Raw genomic sequence first — 14,879 nt, 5'->3', positions numbered from 1 at the left:
TGTCACAAACAGTACAATATATAAAACGTATGTGAGGTGTTGCTCATACTGTGTCAGTGTCAGTGGTCTAACAGCTCACCACAGGAACCAGAGCAACAGCCTTTTCCTGTCATTGCATCTTGTGTTCGTGGTTCATTCTCTTCACCCACATTTCACCTCAAAATGTGAGATGTCCAGTAATTATACACACAAACTCTAACAGTGTATGTGATGAAAAATTACATTACACCATATATGCCAAAGCAGGCATGGAAATTGTTAATGTTGTGGTGCAGCAGTATGTCTCATGGGGCACATATTCATTAACAAAAACATTTATTAACACATTTTGCAGTGAAAATATTTTACACCCAATTACATTTTATCTTTGTAACAAAGTCCCCGCCCCCATGTTGCCATGTCTGATCAATACTGTTGCTGTAATGAGTTTTCTTATCCATCTGTATTGTTGTTACTATAAAATATAAAAATCAAGGAAGCAAGCCACGCTATCTAATCTTTCCCCTTGTACAGAGTTGTCTAGAGTTGCCGTATTGAATTCAACCGTGAGGACATTCAATATGGCATTTTTTTTTTCTCTGTTGCTTATAATGTGTAGTTGGGAAACCATTTGCTAATCAGAACTTTGATGCAATGTCCTCTCAGTCTGCTGAAATACAAGAAATGCTTAGATGTGTTTCTAAAGATGAATTAGCATTATTTATATGTATTATTTGTTTATTTATTTAAACTTGATGTACTATAATCTCAATACAAGCACGGGTGATGCTGCACGTTTACCACGCACGCACAATGCATTACGTCATGTTATAGATATATTGTGCTGCTTCATTATTTTTCCAGCAGATGGCATCGTTGCCTAATGTAATAAAATATTTTCCTCCAATCTTCAGCACATCTCCCAACTATGTTCAACTATATTATGATTTTACACGTTAAGAGCAAAGAATTCCTGGTGGAGACAGGAGATGCAGATAAAAAGGTCAAAATAGGTTTATAGTGTATTTTCCAACTATAGTCACACTCAGGGAAAGTTGAGTTTATGGATCATCAGTTTTTAGTATTTTTTTTTTTTTTTTTTGGTTTTGTTTTTTTTAGATTTGGAAAAGAGAGGAAACAGGCTGTCAGACCGTAGAAATCTGGTGCAACAGACCAAAGAACATCAACGGTAAAAGACAAAGGAAGGATGGGAGTGACAGCGGTATACAGTGGATACTGTACCTGCGGAAACTGAAGCTGAGGCAGAGGAGAAAGAATAATAGCCAATTCAGTGGAGGATACAAGTTGTGTGAAGACCAAGCACTGAGGTATAAGACACTGTACAGAACTCACTATGGTGTACAAGAACAATGTTGTGCTCCCAGGTCCCGGAGCCAAGAAACTCTGAAAAGATGTTTGTATGGGGGGTAGGTAGGGAGCTATGGTGCGTCATGGGACTCCAGCAAGCAAAGTACAATGCAGGCTTCATGAGAGAAAGTGATAAGAAATACAATGAACAAGGTGTTACGGCCCCAGGCCTTAGTTGTAATATTTCTGCAGAGTTCTCTTGATTCCTGCTGCACGAGCCCTGGTCTGTGATTGGTGGGGCAAGTCCACACCCACTTCACCTGCAGCCACCTCCCCCTATTTAAGGAGATTGCCAGCACCTGTTCGGGGCTGCTGGCCTTGGTGGCCAGTCTGCCATTTTGGTTTCGTGTATGTAGTTTAGTCTCATTCTGTTTTGTGCCTTTTTTGATTTGGTCACTCGATTCTGTTTGTGGGTTTATGTGGTTTAATTTGGGGAACTTGTGTTTTAGTTTAGTGTGTGTCCCTAAGTTTTACCACTTGTTTTTGTGTAAGCCTGCGTGACCCCTTTTCTGGCACAAAACTCTGTTTATTCTGCTGTTCTGTTTCTTAGTTTAGGTTGTTTTCTGTATATTTTTAGTGTTTTGTTAATTTACCTTTACATTCCTGTTAATTAAACATTACTTAATTTATTCCATTTTACATCTTGGTTTTATTTTTGTTACTTCCCTCACCCCAAACGAGCTGGGTCGTAACACAAGGTAAATTGTGTTTTAAAGTATGGAACGGGGGAGAAGGATGAAAGCTGAATGATTCGGAGTGTGCAGAGCTGGTGTGATGGTTACGTTAATATTGACAATAGTACAAGATGACAGGTTTAGATTGGATTTCTGGATCCTGAATAGGGTTTTCCCACACCTGCTGCTGGCAAACACAAATAGAGGTGACATAAGGCAATGACGCTCAGTAAATGTATGAATAGAAGACATTTACTGTTGGGTGTTTGCATCGTACAGCATTAAAGGACTCATATTACGCCATTTTCTGATCTATGTTATAATGTTTCCTCATCAAAAACTCACCTGGAGTTGTGTTTTGCTTCATGTTTTAACACACAAATCCTGCATATTTAGGCTGAGTTCTTCTCAAACAGAAAACACTCCCACTTCCACCTTATGTTGTCATGTGGTAATACAGAAAGTGCTCTACTGTGTTTTTAAACTCCATACACCTTCACTACAATCACTGGATGATTTCAGCCCTGGAATTGTTTATTTCAACTGCACTAAAGGTAAAAAGTAGCTGTTAACTTGAAAAGTGCCTCTTCATGACATCACAAGGTGGAGCAGAGCATTTTGAGCTCTGGAGATGAAGAAAGACTAATACACCAGGATTACAGAAACATGTGTAAATGAAACAAAACACAACTCCAGGTATGTTTTTGATGAGGTAAGAATATTATAACATGGCTTAAAGCTCACAAGAATACATTTTGTGTTATATAAGACCTTTAAGTTCAGTTAAATGTCATTTTCAAGAAATCATCCTCCATCTTGAGGGGGTGCATAAGGTGGTGATACAATATACAGATTAGAAAAGATAGCCTGGTAAGATTTAGATGGACTAAAAACTGAAGAAAAAATACAAAAGGAGCCTGTGATCAATATTTGCTAGCGTTCATGGTCTTGTTTAAATGTTACATTTTCAATAAAAATGGTGACTGACTAAATGAAAAACTTGGTTAATGCTTGCTTGTGATTGCAATGCAATTTTAAACCTTTTGAGACTTTTTGAAGATACCAAACATCTTATCTTGAATTTCCCTCAGGATCAATAAAGTATCTCTCTCTCTACTTGTTATAGTTTCAACTAAGTCAGTTCTTTTTGACGAGACTGTATTAAAACCAAGCTCATATTAAAGGTCAACTTGAGTCACAAAGAGACAGAGCAGTGCTTCCACTTAGCTTTATCCCCCCAAGCAATCTTGATGGCACTAATGGAGCTTAACTGTGGCCACCTCCTCTGGTTCCTGAAGTAAATTTTCCATTCTTTTTCTCACAGACCTTTCGAAAATTAAAATATTCAGAGTTCAAAGGGACTGTGGAGGCTAAGCAGCTATGTAGTAACTAATATCCAAAAAGTGCTCATTTTAAGCCCAAAAAGCAGAGTTAAAACACAAGATTTGGCAAATGCTTTAATAACTTAGCAGTTTCAGAAGCAGATTTTAAATACAATTATAGGTCATGAGTTACCTAGCTGATTAGCCCTGAACAAGCTTTCAAACTTTAATTTGAAATAGACTTTTCAAAGAAAGTCAACGGGAAAAATGAATGAGAAATTTAGTTCTGAAACTGGGATTGGATGGTCACTTTTGAGCTCCATAAAGAATATCTGAGAACTTGGTCAAGAACAAGGATGCATTATACAACCAATATATGAAGTAAGTGATCATCAGAGGGCAGTAGAGTGCAGCTCTGCTGTGTTTGCATGTTATATGTTTTTCATCACAGAACTCTATAATAAAAAGTGAAACTGATGCACATATATAAAGTAGAGAATATTAGTGTATTGTGTTCACAGTTTACAGTCCTGTAGTGGAGTGTTATTGTGGTGAATAGGCTACAGTTAAAAACACCCCTCGTTGTCGTGGGTCAGAGAGAGCACAGTCACACACATTTATCAGAGGAGGACTGCTGCTGTTAGGCTTCAAAAGGCTAGTGTGGACTTGAAGGAGAAAGTGGATTTCTATCTCCATTGAGTTTTAATCAGGTGTTTCTATTTTTAGGTGTGTGCAAAAATATCAGAATATCGATATATTATGATATTAAATTTGGTGATGCAAGTATTGTTACATGGGCTGCTCAATATATTGCCAAAAGTGATTTTTTTTTCTGCTTATTTAGTGGAAAGAAACTTGTTTACACAATACACGTGACATAGTCACTGGCATAATTAGACTTAGATTTTAGTGATCCACAAGGGAAATTATTTGGACACAGTCGCTCACACATCACAATAATAACAAAGAGCAAATATATAGACTATAAATAATTAAAAATAAGTAGCAATAATAGCCTGGTGTCAAATAAAGCATATTATATAAATATACAAGTAAAAATCAGAGATTTGTAGTACAAGTAGCAACTGATTTAGTTTACACAAAACTAGATAATCCGTGTATCATTCGTTCATTCATTTTTCAATATAAAACCAAAAATAAGAAAACAAAAAAACAGCTGTTTTCTTCATTATTTGTCTCCAAAACCAAAATGAAAAAACGGATAATGATTTGTTTTTTCAGTTTTCGATTTTGTGTTTAAATGAAAAATTGAAAAAATGGAAAAAGACCGTTTCCTGTTTACATGACTTCCGTGACTGCGATGCTGGACTGAACCAGGACTGATCCAGGTCCGGGATCAGACCGGAACCACACCAGAACCAGACCGGGACCAGACTGGGACCAGAGCGGACTCCGAGGTTTGACTCCGAGCCTCCGTGGGGTCCGAGCCTCAGCTACGAGCTCGGTCTGGTCCCGGCCTGGTCCCGGTCTGCTCTCAGTCTCGGTCTGGTCCCGGTCTCAGTTCTGATCTCAATTTCGGTCTGGTCCCGGTCTGGTTCCGGTCTGGTCCTGGTCTGGTTCCGGTCTCAGTCCCATTCTGGTCCCGCTCTAGTCCCGGTCTAGTCCCGGTCTGGTCTCAGTCTCGGTCTCAGTTCCGGTCTGGTCTCTGTCTTGTCCCGGTCTGGTCTCAGTCTCAGTCTGGTCCCGGTCTGCTCCTGGTCTGGTCTGGGTCTCTGTCTGGTCCCAGTCTGGTCCCGGTCTAGTCTCGGTCTCGGTCTGGTCCCGGTCTGGTCTCGGTCTGATCCCGGTCTGGTCCTGGTCAGGTCTTGGTCTGGTCCTGGTCTGGTCTCGGTCTCTGTCCTGCTCTGGTTCCGGTCTGGTCTCGGTCTCAGTCCCATTCTGGTCCCAGACTGGTCTCGCTCTGGTTCCGGTCTGGTCCTGGACCTGGATCAGTCCTGGTTCAGTCCGTATGCAGCGCAAAATTTTGGCATCACAGTCACGGAAGTCACGTAAACAGGAAACGGTCGTTATCCGTTTTTTCATTTTGGTTTTGGAGACAAATAATGAAGAAAACAGTTTTTTTTTTTTTTCGTTTTCTTATTTTTGGTTTTATATTGAAAAATGAATGAATGAATGAATGATACACAGATTCTAGATCTACACAACTGTTAGAATGAGTTGTAACATGAAACTGAGATATAAACAAGATGCTCAGCTCAAACTGCTATGAAACCAAAGAAAATGACTTTTGAGTTAATGTTTTTCACCCAATTATTATCTGTGGGTCTTGAACATGACTCAAGTCTTCATTTTATGGAGCTCAACAGTGACTGCCCGCTCTGGTTCCGGAAATCAATTTTCCATTCATTATTGCGGACGTCAACAGGGCGGCCACTGAGCTTCTCTAATGCTCAATGTGATGAGGCCTGTGTGAACAATGACAACGTTGTGCCAAACACAATGAATAAATGAGCTTTAATGTTCTACTTCTGTTATTCTGGAGTGCTGTATGCACTTGACTTTTTCATTTGGGCTTAAAGACTTGAATTTAACTGTTCACTCTTAAAACTTTAAATAGTGAGCAAACCTGCTGCAAAGCTTTTCAAGTTGACTGCCCCAGGACGAGTTGATAAGTTAACCATTTCTAGAGGTCAACTAATATTAATGACTTTACCAAATAGAGAATAAAAAGCTTGCAGGACTTTTAATGTTTTTGTGTGATCTAATAGTCACATGTTTTGTAAAAAAGGAATAATTAGTTGACCCAAAGAAATGATTAACTTATCAACTCTTGTTGGCACCATGAACTCAAAAAAGCTTTGCAGCAGGTTTGCTCAATATTTTAAGTTCAGCCAACTTTATTTTTAACACTGTATGTGTCACAGAGCTAATGCTAACCTAAATTGAACTGAATAAATAATGTCAAAGTAACACATCAACTTGACATTAAATGTATTTTCATCAAGTTATTCTTATTCTTTTATTTGTTTTTACAGACATATCCTGTGCTTTGTTTCTTTCACACATGTTTAACACACAAACTGCATATTTAAGCTAAGTTCTTCTCTCAGACTGAAAACACTTTGCTTCTTCTTGTGATGTCATGTGGTAATGCAGAATATGCTCCACTGTGGCCACTTCTTAAACTCCATACAACTTCACTACAAGCATTTGGACAATGAGATCACAAGGTGGAACTGAGCATTTTGAGCTTTGGAGATAAATACAGACTAATAAACCAGAATTACTCAAACATGTGTGAATGAAACAAAACACAACTTCAGGTATGTTTTTTGAGGAGATAATAACATTCTAGCACCAGAACTAAAATGCCAACACTGTACTGTGCTTAGAAGCAAAGTTAAATTCGTGAGCAGAACCAATTCGCGACAGTCAAACAAAAACATTTTAACTTTAAAACTGAATAGGTGATCTATTTAGAGCAGGACCGGGCATTCTTTACCTCAGCAGATATTTACCCTCTTGTCCTATTTTCATAGCCCCTTTTCTTGCCCTCTCACTTCCACCCGCTCCTGTACATGTACTTCAAACAACCTCAAGGTGAAAGGCTTTGAAAGTCATTCACAAGTTCCTAGAAATCACCAAGACACTTCCTCATATACTCCAGTAACAACCGCCTACTCAAGTGTCCCTTATTTTACAAACGAACCAAGCCAAATTAAAAAACCTTGAAGCAGGGCCTAGCAATCAGCATAGGGACAGAAGCAGTGAATGCTAACCAGCGTATGTACTCAACGATGTAGAAGGAACACAGCTCTAAACCTTTGTTGCCTCTCCCTTTGGTGCGTCTCCGTATACAGTAAATCATCATTGACCAGGCGGCCGGCTACAGATGAGTGCTATAATGAGTTTACTGACACAACCTCGCTGGATTTGAGGAGTCATCAACTTGCAAATTGCTTTGTGCCGCTAACATTCATTTAGGAATATGCTGTGTCAGGTGTGCTTGAGTCGACTGGTAAGGATTTATACTATACAAGGGGATACGCGCAGATACGAATGACATTTTTCACAAAAGTGGCAAACACTACTGTACTGTATACCGGCATTTGATGCTGTATACTTGCAACTGCAAAAGTGGAACAGTCGATTCACTAACACTGCCAAAGAGATGGGAGTAGTTTAACAACATCATTCAAAAACTTTAGTTACTGCTTAATGTGTCTGGGTGAAGGATTTCAAGATATTTCATTCAAGCATGTCAATAATTTCTCTCATAAACAGAACTTGGGAGTGGGCAGTAACTAAATAATATTAATAGAGCACTATGTAAAGTTTTGGTGGACGGTTTTCCACCTGCTTGTCTACATAAAAATGTAAAGATGCCATGTCTAGAATGTTCCACACTATAGCATTAAATGTATCTATCAAGTACAGGTTTATTTATTGCTACAAAACAAAACAAAAAAGACATGCAATCTTAGCATTCTGAGCATTGTTACCCTTCCATAGATCTGACCTGTCAAGTGGCCTGGTAAAGTTTAATGTACTGTGGAACACTTCAGGCAATGCCATAACATCTCAATAAGCAGGTGGCAAACCCTAGCCAGGCTGGCGCCACCTATTCCCTCTGCTCAATTTCATTTCTCTCCAGTGACTAGGTCAGGAATCAGAATACACTAGACGGTTTGCAAAAACCCTGGAAGTGCGAGTTTGGGCACCAGCCAATCAGTGAAGAGCCATACATTCTGTGTTGGCAACGAAAAATCGAGGATTTAAAGCCATAACAAAGAGAATGTTTGGTGAATTTTATCAAGGGGAAAGATGTTATTGGCTTTCTTACTACAGGATTTGGGAAAAGCTTAATATACCAGTTAGCCCCTTTAGCTGTGCATTACATACATCACAACCAAACAGCAGCAATTGGTTAAATGAAAAAAGTACCCGCCTACCATTGAGCAAACGAATTCTAACACGGCCATGTCAGACGGTTTCTACAAAGTGAAATCAGGCTAGACAAACCCTCCACCAGAAAAAAAATCCTGCAAACTGCAATACTTTAGCAAAGATCTGTGCCTCATCAAGCCAAAAGCTTAATAAAAATGAAGTAGAAATGTTGTCAAATGTATGTTGTATTTTATGTTTTCCAACTTTCAGATTATGTACACTTCACATTGCTTTTGAATGCTTAGGTAGCCTTACTGTTTTGTTGACGTCCACCTTGCAGTACCTCTATAGATTTGATTTAAAGCCAGTTTGTGGTTATGCCCAGTGCCAGTTCCAATTTGCTACGATAACTTCCTGGATTTGAACGGACATTTTACACAGAGACAACTACAGCAGGACGGGCGGTTGATGAAAGGGCTCTTAGATGGCATCGACCACACACTCCACACTGAAGCTATACAGTCTTAAACACTGTAAATCACAATGTTCAAATGAGAAGTGAACAAGGCTGGCCCATTTCCAAATGTCCCCAGCCTCCTTTACTGCTGCTTTGAAGAATGACATAATTCTCCAGCACAAAAACACCTGTGTTTCTTTAGATCATTCTCCTTTCACACTTTTGGGTTTGCAATGGAGGTTTTCTTTATAAAGTTATATTTTGTTGACCTCAACTTACTCTCTAAGTCTTTCAGATGAAGTCACTGTTGGCCGCCTTGGAGCTTCTGTCAGTTTTGTTTCTTCTGAAAAATGATTTGGTTCAATCTAAAAGTTCTACATCAATGTTTCTTGATGTTTGCCTGTAATTCATCCAAATGACTGGTAGTTTTCAAGCAGGAACAAGTACACAATGGAAGCTAAAGGCACTCTATGCAACGTTTTGGTTGGGGGAGTCAGTCGCCTGCTTGTTTCTATGGATATGGCAATGCTCTGCCTGGAATGTTCTGCAGTATGACATTACACAGATGTACCTTATATTTAGTCAATTACAGGTTGTTTGATACCTCAAAAATATCTAGAAAAAAAACAGCACTCTAACTGTGAGCTGGAGTTGCCTCTCCACAGATCTGACCCCTAAATTTGTCTGGTTTGGTCTCCATGAAGATAGAAAGGTTTAATACCATACAGTGAAACGTTCCACACAAAGCAATAACATCTCCATTGAGCATTTGACTGACCCTCCACCAGAAAAGTGCACAAGTACACAATGCACCTTTAGGAGGAGACACTACATACAATATATATATTTTTTAAAATTTTGTTTTGTTGTTGGTTAGTTTGGTCTCTCAGGATATGAGCGTTTATGTGGTTGTTGTGTTCATGTTCTTATTTGAAGAATGAGGCTTGTTTGTTTTAAAATCAATGGGTCTTATTTAATACACCGTTATTACAGTGTACTCACATTTTGTAAAAGTACCACTACTGCTTCTGTTACCAGCACGTAACATATAACACAGCAGTGCCCCGCCATTATAGCTACTGATCATAACATCCCACTTTCTTTGAAGATGAACAATGCACAGTAATATTACCATCTGTGCTGCAATATATATTACTTCACGTAAAGAAGTAAAGAAACCCGCCCCATTCTACATACAATCAGGTGGGGACGCTTTTTTTTTTCAAGCGTTCATGCTGCCCTCCACAAAATGTCTCTCTTGGCCCATGCTTAGGACCACCCCTGTGTGTCGACTGTCTCAGTTCTTGTTTATCTGGTATAGGGTTTGTGTTACAGTTCATAGGTGCGGCAGGTGGATATGGGTGAACATTACTGGGCTCACTGGCTGTTGATGGAGTCCTCAGGAGATTGTGGCAATTGTGCCGGAGCACTTGTCCATCCTCCGATTGTGGAGCTACTACACAGTTCCTCTTGAGTTTCTGATATCAGTATCCTTGATCCTGATTGGGTCATTGCTCACCAGAGGAGAGTAGTTTGGATGAAATGTCATAAAATGCCTTTCATTTCTCCTTCTGTTTGAGTTTGTTGTCCAGTTTTGCATGTTTCTTTTGTGAAGTAGTCCTTGTGTAGCTTTTTGCAACTTTCTGTTCATTAATAGTTCTGCAGGTGATACTCCGCCCTCAAGTGGAGATGCATGATAACTGAGAAGTGCCAGGTAAGGGTTGGAGTTACTGTCCGCTGCTTTCTTGAGCAGTTGCTTCAGAATGTGGACACTTTCCTCAGCTTGTTCATTTGACTGTGGATAATGTGGACTTGAGGTGACATGACAGAACTCATACTGCTCTGCAAACGTCTGCCATTCCTTGCTACTGAAACATGGACTATTCTCACTCTCTAAAATGTTTGGGATGTCATGCCACATGCAAAAGTACTACTCCAATACCATCTTTGGACACGTCAGTTGATACTTTGAGCCTTTTGGTGTCATCATACTAGGCTAAGATTGGTGCTGTAGCGAGAGTCTCTTTCAGTCTTTGCCATTCTTGCTCATGTTTGGTAGATCACTTAAAGTGACAGTCATTGTGCAAAAGCTCACGGATGCAGGATGTCTTTGCTGTGAGGAATGAATTTGCCTATGAAGCTGACCATTCCCATAATGCACAAAACGCCTGTCTTGTCTATTGGTCTTGGCATGTTGAGTGTGGCTTTTATTTTGTCTTGATCTGGTTAAATGCCTTTAGCTGTGAGTTTGTCTCCATGTAAAAGAATCTCTTGCACTGAAAATCCACACTTGCCTCTGTTCAATGTTTAGGCTGTATTTTTGAATGCGTTCCATCAAATTGTGTAGTTTTTGGTTGAGCTCCTGGAAAGTTGAGCCCCGTACAATAATGTTGTCTATGTAAACTCCCTCTAAGCCCTCAATGATCTGTTCCTTTGCTCTGTGGAATATTTCTGGTGCTGACTTTATTCCAAATGGCAGTCTAAGAAAACAATACCTCCCAAAGGGTGTATTAAAGGTACAGAACTTTGTGCTGGTCTCATCCAGTTTTAACTGCCATAAGCCTTGTGAAGCATCAATCTTTATGAAATAGCTAGCTCCTGACTATCTCATTGATCATTTCACCATGTGTGGGTACTTGCAAATACTCTCGCTTGATGTTCTCATTCAGATCTTTTGGGTCTATGCATGTTCTTAACTCTCTATTCTTTTTCTTTGTGACCACAATAGAGTTGACCCAATCTATAGGCTCCTGAACCTTTTTAATTGCACTCAGACTGGTCATCCGGTCCAGTTCTTTTTTGAGAGAATCACACAGTGCGACTGGAGCCCTGCGAGGTGCATGTACAACTAGCTGTGCCCCTTCTTTTAGCTAGATTTTATATGTAAAGGGCAGTGTACCAAAACCTTTTAATACATCTGAAAACTGCTGTACTATTGAGTCAGTATCAGATTTAGCGTGTTACAATACACTCTTGGGATTAATGCTAACTCTTCACAGGATTTATCACCCAGTAGTGATTTACATTTTTCATTCACAACCAAAAAGTTTGCATGATGCACTTCACCTTTTACAATTCTGCAAATCTGCAAATGCCTAAACACTCTATATTGGATGCCCATTGTAATCATAACAGTGGGAACAACTGAATTGTCCACTCTGCACTTAAAGAAGTTTTAATATTTAATTTAATCAACTTAATCAACTCAAATTTAATACTTAATTAAATCAGCTCATCAAGATTTTGATGAAATATACAGAAGTATTTTGATATCTAACTCCAAGTCTGTTTTATTAAAGTTTTAACTCCAAAAAATGAGGCAAAATCAAAATTTATAGGAACATTTTCAGTTAGCTCTTACGTAGTCAAATTCGAAATAAGATATCCAAAATCCCCCCTTTTTAGCATCTAATATGTCAACAAAAAGAAACAATAGTCTTCATAAACATGGCTTTTTTCATGATTCTGTTTTGGAAAAAAAAGTTCCAAAAATTGTAGATTTGGGCAGTTTTTATACATATAATGCCTTATTTTTTATATGAAAACAATAACTGAAATGAAAAACTTGTAATATATTTTTTCTTACATTTATGCGAGTAAACTACAGGAGAAGTTTCAAAATGATATCTCTGAATTTAAGATTTTTTTTCCTGCAGTGTCTCGCCATATTATTAAATGTTCTGTTTGTTGCACCCCCGAAATGAACGACAGGACTCGCGTTCATTTTAGCTTTTGGGCAAGTTTAATTTTAGATTTCGGTTCATGTGTTAACAAGTATGTTTCGTTTTTCTGCCTTTTTTTTTTAGCAACAATGAAGAAGAAAAATGCTTTCTCATAAGTCTTTTAGTCTCACATTCTTAAAGTAACAGTACAGTAAATACCCCGTTATTATATAGGTACAATGAAATCATAGAATAAATAATATTATCAATGAAGTATGTATTTATATCAAATTAAAATTATTTTAGCTATTTAAATGAAACATTAATTTAGTCTTATGAATTTTATAACAGAAATATTGCATTTTAATTTTCAGGGCACTACATGTTCTTTAGACTTGTGAAAAAACCCTTTAGATGTACTCTCACTTTATGAAATAAAGGAAGTAGGTTATAACTTCAATCCAGCCACGCATCATCAGCATCAGAAGGGAGATTGTATTTATAGATCACAGGTCCCTTTGACTAGCACAGCCCATAATCTGGTCTCTCATCTGGTTCTTTTCCTGCTTTAGTGGAATGACTATAGACTCAAATCACAGAACAGTCTCGTCAGAATTACGCAACATTTCAGGGTGAACAAATTTTCCAAAAAAGTTGAAGTACTGAGGATCAGCCCCCACAACATTGGATTCTAAGAGCTGATAATCTCCACTGGCCTGATTTGATACTTGAGGGACAGCAGTCTGATTTCTCGGTTCTAATCAGTGTTGTTTTTGGCATATTTTAGCCCCGCCCCGGAGAGAGCAGACCTGTGATTAATGGACAGCTCCAAAAGAAAAGTCCTGGTGGGCCGACAAGTGCACAGGCAATCAGCCAATCTCTGGATTTATTTTGTTTTGTTATACAGCCCGTGATGGAGCGTCTGGAGTGACATTAATACATTCTCCCAGCCTCAATGATTTTAAAACAAAGCGATTTTTCTTTAACAACAGAGGAGTGCGTTTTATTGAGAAACTTTACCATACTGTGGTGAATGTATTTGACAAAAATGGCAACATCTTTTTGTACTGGTTTTGAGGTAATTCATGTTTCACAAGACACATTACCACTAAGACTGGAGTAAAATAAATACCTCATTTAACTGAAATTGGTCTTCATAGTGGGCTTGCCTCTCTATAGAGCTTACCTGTAACTTAGCCTATGGTGTCAACTGCATAGAGATAATTTAAAGGGCCTCTATACTATTTGCTGATCTATGTTATGGTGTTGTTTTCTTATCAAAGACATACCCTGGAGTTGCATTATGTTTCATTTTTAGACTATTGCACAGAGGGTGAATATTTGGCCACACACTGAAGAAATCTAAAATTCATTATCCAAGTTGAAATGTATAAGATACTTTTTTATGTAACAGGCTAATATGGCTAACCCTAACTTCAACTGAATTATAACATTGACCAAAAGATGAACTTCAACACAAACATCAATGGGACTAGATCACTGGTTCTCATCAAGGTTCTTCTTTTTCCCCTTGTGTTTTTGGGTTTTTTCTTCTAACTTTGCTTTTACTTCTCTTATTTGTATCAAGTATTTTGAGTGAGATGACTGCTGTTATGAGTTTGACTGATAAAAGAATACAATGAAAAGAGGCCTTTTCCTTTTCAAATTATATACTTAATTTTCTTTTTCTTATTGCTTAAGTCAAGGAGAACACTTTTCATAGTATTTTGTATGCTTCCAACCATGTACGTAATTGCAATACATACCTGTTACTTCTTTGGCTGGGTTAAACCAGTTTGCGGTCAGGGCCCTTTATATATTTTTATCAGTCAGTGCTCTAACTCAAGTGTTTTGAGTTGAGATGCGAGCATTAGGCATCATTCATGAAACATTCTTACAAACAAATCTTATTCTATAAGAACAAATCCTACGAACAGTCAGAAACACTCATAAATTCTCTGATAATGTGACTAAAATTCAAATTCCTCCATGATAGTAAATTATATATTTTATATTTATAATTATTTACCATAAACATATTACTCTGTGATCCAAGAACATGTATGAGTTGTTTTATAGAGCATGTTTCTATTGGGTCTAACAGTCTTATAGAGGCTGCAGTGAGCCTCAGTCTGTCCCAGCCACAGTGCTCTTCATATGGACCACTGTCACAGCCCTGCGCCTGGTCACCGCGCTGGACTCATCACCCCCATCACCCCCCTCACCCTCCATGACCAGAGTGGACTCTTATGCATCCCGACCCCAGTCTCCCTCACTTGCTATTTACAGTAGGTTAGTGACTGTCATAATGATAAACCCATTGGCCATATTTGGATGTTCAGGCGGCATTTCTAACCAGAGACATATTAATTTTCTATGTAAATGAATTGTGTGAAATTAATTGTAAATGAGCGTGAAGGTGTTTGTAGCTGGGTGTTGGTGAATTCAACGTGAATTCGTCATGTAAGAAGGAATTTGGCTGCTTAAGAACGCTTTGTGAATCTGGGGCAGAGTTCTCTCAGCATCTTCTTAAAGTGGAAGTTATGAAAATTTTTTAAGGAAAGGTTCA

This window comes from Boleophthalmus pectinirostris, unplaced genomic scaffold (genome assembly GCF_026225935.1).
Source record: "Boleophthalmus pectinirostris isolate CB_2022bp ecotype Guang Dong unplaced genomic scaffold, ASM2622593v1 HiC_scaffold_22, whole genome shotgun sequence".
NCBI lineage: Eukaryota > Metazoa > Chordata > Actinopteri > Gobiiformes > Gobiidae > Boleophthalmus > Boleophthalmus pectinirostris.
Note: the sequence above shows the minus strand (reverse complement) of the source record.